We start from the raw sequence: 6,274 nt of genomic DNA on the forward strand, positions 1-6,274 counted from the left end.
CCCGACCGGGACTCGAACTCGGGATCTCCTGCTTACATGGCAGACGCTCTATCCATCTGAGCCACCGAGGACACAGAGGACAGCGCGACTGCAGGGATTTATCTGTGGAGGCGTGCCAGAGATAAATCCCTGCAGTCGCGCTATCCTCTGTGTCCTCGGTGGCTCAGATGGACGCCGGCACGGTGGCTCAGCGTGTTCGGCAGAGGGTTAGCTGCCCTCTGTAATAAAAAAAAACTGAGTTAATCGATCAACAACGAACTTAAACGGATGTCTTACGACGTCCGCCCCGAGCAGATACAACGAACGAAAAAAAAAAGATGGATAGAGTGTCTGCCATGTAAGCAGGAGATCCCGGATTCGAGACCAGGTCGGGGCACACATTTTCATCTGTCCCCGTTGACGTATTTCAACGCCTGTAAGCAGCTAAGGTTGTTCATTTCATTGTAATTATTCCTAACTGTTTTTCCAGCCGCAATTTCCTCACCAATTATCATGTTTTCTTTCTCTATTCTGGTCCGTCACATCATTAATAATTCTTCTTAAGCAGCAGGAGACATTGGATTTTAGTGAACAAATTAACACGCAATATGTTCTTTTTTCTCAACCACTCAGTTGGCTCTGAGCACTACGGGACTTAACGTCTGAGGTCATCAGTCCCCTAGAACTTAGAACCACTTAAACCTAACCAACCTAAGGACAGCACACACATCCATGCCCGAGGCAGGATTCGAACCTGCGACCGTAGCGGTCGCGCGGTTCCAGACTGAAGCGTCTAGAACCGCTCGGCCACACCCGTCAGCCCATTCAATTATCATCCTATTCTTTTGTTACAGTTTTCCAACATAGTTAGTAAAATAGGTAGAGACCCTTAATCGTTCTTCGACATCTTCGCTTTATAAGTTGCTTTGCCAAACGAAAATACTAGGCAACTCCTGATGATATGGTGGTGGATTCAATGTACTGAAGAACCGACGTTGTTCTACTGTTAAGAAATATTGAATGCGTGGAGGCTCTTTATGTACTGGCGGTGTCAGGGAAGGCGCGGACGAGACAGAGGGATAGAGAAACAATTAAAATCGCTCAAAAGAGGAAAGGCCGCTGGACCTTAGGGGATACTAGTTCGATTTTACATAGAGTACGCGAAGGAACTTGCCCCACTTCTTGCAGCGGTGTACCGTAGGTCTCTAGAAGAGCGCAGCGTTCCAAAGGATTGGAAAATGGCACAGGTCATCCCCGTTTTCAAGAAGGGACGTCGAACAGATGTGCAGAACTATAGACCTATATCTCTAACATCGATCAGTTGTAGAAATTTGGAACACGTATTATGTTCCAGTATAATGACTTTCCTGGAGACTAGAAATCTACTCTGTAGGAATCAGCATGGGTTTCGAAAAAGACGATCGTGTGAAACCCAGCTCGCGATATTCGTGCACGAGACTCAGAGGGCCATAGACACGGGTTCACAGGTAGATGCCGTGTTTCTTGACTTCCGCAAGGCGTTCGAAACAGTTCCTCACAGTCGTATAATGAACAAAGTAAGAGCATATGGAGTATCAGACCAATTGTGTGATTGGATTTAAGAGTGCCTAGATAACAGAACGCAGCATGTCATTCTCAGTGGAGGGAAGTCTTCCGAAGTAAGAGTGATTTCAGGTGTGCCGCAGGGGAGTGTCATAGGACCGTTGCTATTCACAATATACATAAATGACCTTCTGGATGACATCGGAAGTTCACTGAGGCTTTTTGCGGATGATGTTGTGGTATATCGAGAGGTTGTAACAACGGGAAATTGTACTGAAATGCAGGAGGATCTGCAGCGAATTGACGCATGGTGCAGGGAATGGCAGTTGAATCTTAATGTAGAAATGTGTAATGTGCTGCGAATAGATAGAAAGATAGATCCCTTATCATTTAGCTACAATATAGCAGGTCAGCAACTGGAAGCAGTTAATTCCATAAATTATCTGGGAGTACGCATTAGGAGTGATTTAAAATGGAATGATCATATATTGTTGATCCTCGGTAAAGCAGATGCCAGACTGAGTTCCTTGGAAGAATGCTAAGGAAATGCAATGCGAAAGAAAGGAAGTAGGTTACAATACGCTTGTTCGCCCACTGCTTGAATACTGTTCAGTAGTGTGGGATCCGTGTCAGATAGGGCTTATAGAAGCGATAGAGAAGATCCAACAGAGAGCAGCGCGCTTCGTTACAGGATCATTTAGTAATCGCGAAACCGTTACGGAGATGATAGATAAACTCCAGTGGAAGACTCTGCAGGAGAGACGCTCAGTAGCTCGGTACGGGCTTTTGTTGAAATTTCGAGAAGATACCCTCACCGAGGAGTCTAAGCAGTATATTGCTCCCTCCTACGTATATCTCGCGAAAAGACCATGAGGATAAAATCAGAGAGATTAGAGCCCACACAGAGGCATACCGACAATCCTTCTTTCCACGAACAAATCGAGACTGGAATAGAAGGGAGAACCGATAGAGGTACTCAAGGTACCCTCCGCCACACACCGTCAGGTATGGATGTAGATGTAGATGTAGATAGCTTGTAAGCGGACTTTTGCTGACGTCGCCAGTTCGGGGATGGCCTTCTCTTGTCTCGAAGGATCGATGCCGAGCTACCTTGCGAATCTGCAGAAAAACTTGCTGTCAGCGTACCTGCGTGTCTGCCTACCTTAGACATTCATGGAGGAAACCAAACAGTAACAAGTAATAAACTTTGATTCCAAGAGAATTATTCTCTCTAAAGAACTTGCTGTCACGTTCGTTGCGGAGCAAATGGAGCATTCCTAGACTTTGGGGAGGGCTAAGCGGGAAGTTCCTGGCGGGTTGGCAGCCGAGTGGCGGCCAGCGCAGAGACCGTCGTCCGACTTTAACGCTGTGAATTATTCCGGCCGGCTTCTCTCCGAAATAGCTGCGGAGTGCGCTGCCACCAAAGTCCTTCAGCCACCAGCACACGGGGGCACGAGCTGAGAGAGAGGAAAGGAACCCAGCGCGAGTCAGTCATTGATGCGGGCCTGTGGAACGCAGCAGTAACAGGAAGGGTCTACTAAAGAGACTGCTTACACTACGCCTGTCCTCCCTATTTTGGGGTACTGCTTGTGCGGTGTGGGACCCGCATCAGGTGGGACTGACGGACGACATCGAAAAAGTTAAAAAAAGGGCGACTCGTTTTGTTCTATCGCGAAATGGGGGAGATAGTGCCACAGACATGATACGTGAATTGAAGTGGCGAGCATTAAAACAAAGGAGATTTTCGCTGCGGGATCTTCTCGTGAAATTTCCATAACCAATTTTCTCCTCTCATTGCAAAACATTCTGTTGACAGCCACCTATTTAGGGAGAAATGATCGTCACGATAAAATAAATCGAAGCTCGCACAGAAAAATTTAAGTCCTCGTTTTTGTCGCGGGCTGTTCGAGAGTGGAACGGTTGGGGAAAAAAAGTGTTGGATTATCTATTGAAGGGCCCTCGTGTTAACAAAATTATGTTACGAAACTTTTTGTCATTTGAGTTAACAAAAACTAGGAATGGCGGCTATCGCTCACAGAACCGGTTTTATCTCCGATTTAAGCTGACGCTCAAAATCCATTCAAAATAGTCGGTTTCTACAATAAATGATTTTCGGTTTTATATTGCTATTATTTTCAGCAATAAACGTGAACCTCGAACAAAGACTGAAAAAAATCGAATGAAGGTGGAGGAGTGGGAGATCTCGATCATGGGCCCGGGAATAGCGGGAGAAAAAGGTCAGAAACGGATGACTTTCCTGCAACATCAGTTTCCGACGCTGTCAATTTTCGCCCAGAAGCAATCACAAAATTAAGGTTTCAGTTATCATCCCAAGTTCACGTTATGTCAATAAAATTATATATACCGGGTGATCAAAAAGTCAGTATAAATTAGAAACTTAATAAACCACGGAATAATGTAGATAGAGAGGTAAAAATTGACACACTTGCTTGGAATGACATGGGGTTTTATTAGAACAAAAAAAATTATCGGGCCTTTTTTCTTCAAGGAAATGCGTGATTCTGGTTTTGTAACTGCTACCGTGGCGGGTGAGAGGTACGCCGATATGTTACAGAATCGCATCAGCCCCAGCCTGGCTGGTAAACACCTGCTGGAACGTACGATGTTTATGCTGGATGGCGCTCCACCCCATATTGCTAGACGCGCGTCGTTTGGTGATAATCGTGTGCTCAGCCGCCACTTTCGTCATGCTTGGCCTCCCAGGTCCCCAGACCTCAGTCCGTGCGATTATTGGCTTTGGGGTTACCTGAAGTCGCAAGTGTATCGTGAACGACCGACATCTCTAGGGTTGCTGAAAGACAACATCCGACGCCAATGCCACACCATAGCTCCGGACATGCTTTACAGTGCTGTTCACAACTTTATTCCTGGACTACAGCTACTGTCGAGGAATAATGGTGGACATATTGAGCATTTCCTTTAAAGAACCTCATCTTTGCTTTGTCTTACTTTTTTATGCTAATTATTGCTATTCTGGTCAGATGAAGCGCCATCTGTCGGACGTTTTTTGAACTTTTGTATTTTTTGGTTCTAATAGAACCCCATATCAATCCAAGCATGTGAGTCAATGTGTACCTCTCTATCTACATTATTCCGTGATTTATTCAGTTTTCAAATTTATACTGACTTTTTGATCACCTGGTATATCGATCATATTAACCCTCTTTTCCAAGAAACATTGTGGAAGTTTTCTCTTTATACAATTCAGCAAAATTTCTTGTCTCTCTTCCACTTTTTAATTTCTTAAACCAAATGGAGCACTCTATTTTACTGCTACCGCACTTAGTAAAATAGTTCAAAACTAGGAATAGTCCCCTTCTGCAATACAACCGATGTGCGAGGACAACGAGAAACTGCCGTATAGACCAGGTGTGGGAAAGTCCTGCACACTGCTGTCTAACAGGCCACGTCAAAGGGCAACACGTACGTTTTTGTCCAAGCGGTACTGTACCGACTCTTATGTCATGCGTTAGTTGCTTGTGTGTAACTGTCGGCGTTGTTACGATAACTGCACTGACCGATTTTATGTTTCCGTAATAACCCAACATTTCAAAGCAATGGAAACTTCGCAAATATGCAGTACACTTTTTTCAAACAAAAAAGTTTTATTTAAAAGCTAAACATTTTAGCACTGCTGCAATAGCAAATTGATATGCATGTTTTTTTACCAAGTTATTCGTAAAAACTGAGAAAAACCTGTTATAACCGAGAGCAAGCAAATACCGGAAAGTACCGGCAGTTCAGAACTAAAATGCCGGTGTCGGTTTTAAGCGGTCGGTTTTTCTCCATCTCTGCTGAAAACGCTAACCTTAGGTTCAGACAAGTAATCGCCTTTACAGTCGAGAACACATCACTTCCGTTGCGTTGGCACAGTTTACGTGGCCAGATACACCAGTTAGCGGATATACTGACCAGTGGCGGTTAATCGTCACCTGTGAGTAACTACAGTGTAACAGCTACGGTGATAAATAACAGCGGGAACATTTTAACGCTGGTGGAGAGCGGAGGGATACCGGCTGTGCATTCGCAAAATTTTATTTAAAACTATTACAGAGCAAAATTAAAAATACCACCTACAGAAAAGTAACATTAACAGCGATCGAAAAGTTGTAAGGTAGCAGATTTTGCACCTTACATGATGCTAAATCAGTACTAATACACCGAATAATAATTGATAATTGGCCCACCGGTAGGAGAGAATGAACACAGAAACGGAAGTTGTGTGTGTCATGTCAGACTAACGAGATGGGCTCAGAGGCTGCAACACTGCCGTAACCCCTAAGGAAGGTGTTTATGTCGTGTCAAACTAACGGGATGGCCGCGGCCGGACCCCTTTGTCGGCTGGCACTTCAGACCACCAAAGACGTTCGGAGAGGCTGGGCCATCACGACAACAAGCGAGAAGGAGCTATATGCGAAAGAGAGAAAGACGATTTCGCGCCACAGTGGAAAATTTGCGGAAGACTGTGACGGGATTGGCGCAGAGCGCGTAGAGATACGTGTTAAAAGTTTGGCGGCAACGGTAACCGCGGGAGAATTCTGTGTCGTGGTTGGGCACAAACGCGCACGGATACATGGAAGTCTGTGTCGTGATTGGCTACCCACGCGCACGGATCCATGCGGCGAAGAACGGCCAGGTTTGCAAAAACTCTGAAGGAGGACTCTGGGGTCGGCTGTGGAGGAGAGCAATCGCTGTGTCTGGCTGCCCTGCTTGGAGAGCGTGGAGAGAAGTT

This window comes from Schistocerca nitens, chromosome 9 (genome assembly GCF_023898315.1).
Source record: "Schistocerca nitens isolate TAMUIC-IGC-003100 chromosome 9, iqSchNite1.1, whole genome shotgun sequence".
Lineage (NCBI taxonomy): Eukaryota > Metazoa > Arthropoda > Insecta > Orthoptera > Acrididae > Schistocerca > Schistocerca nitens.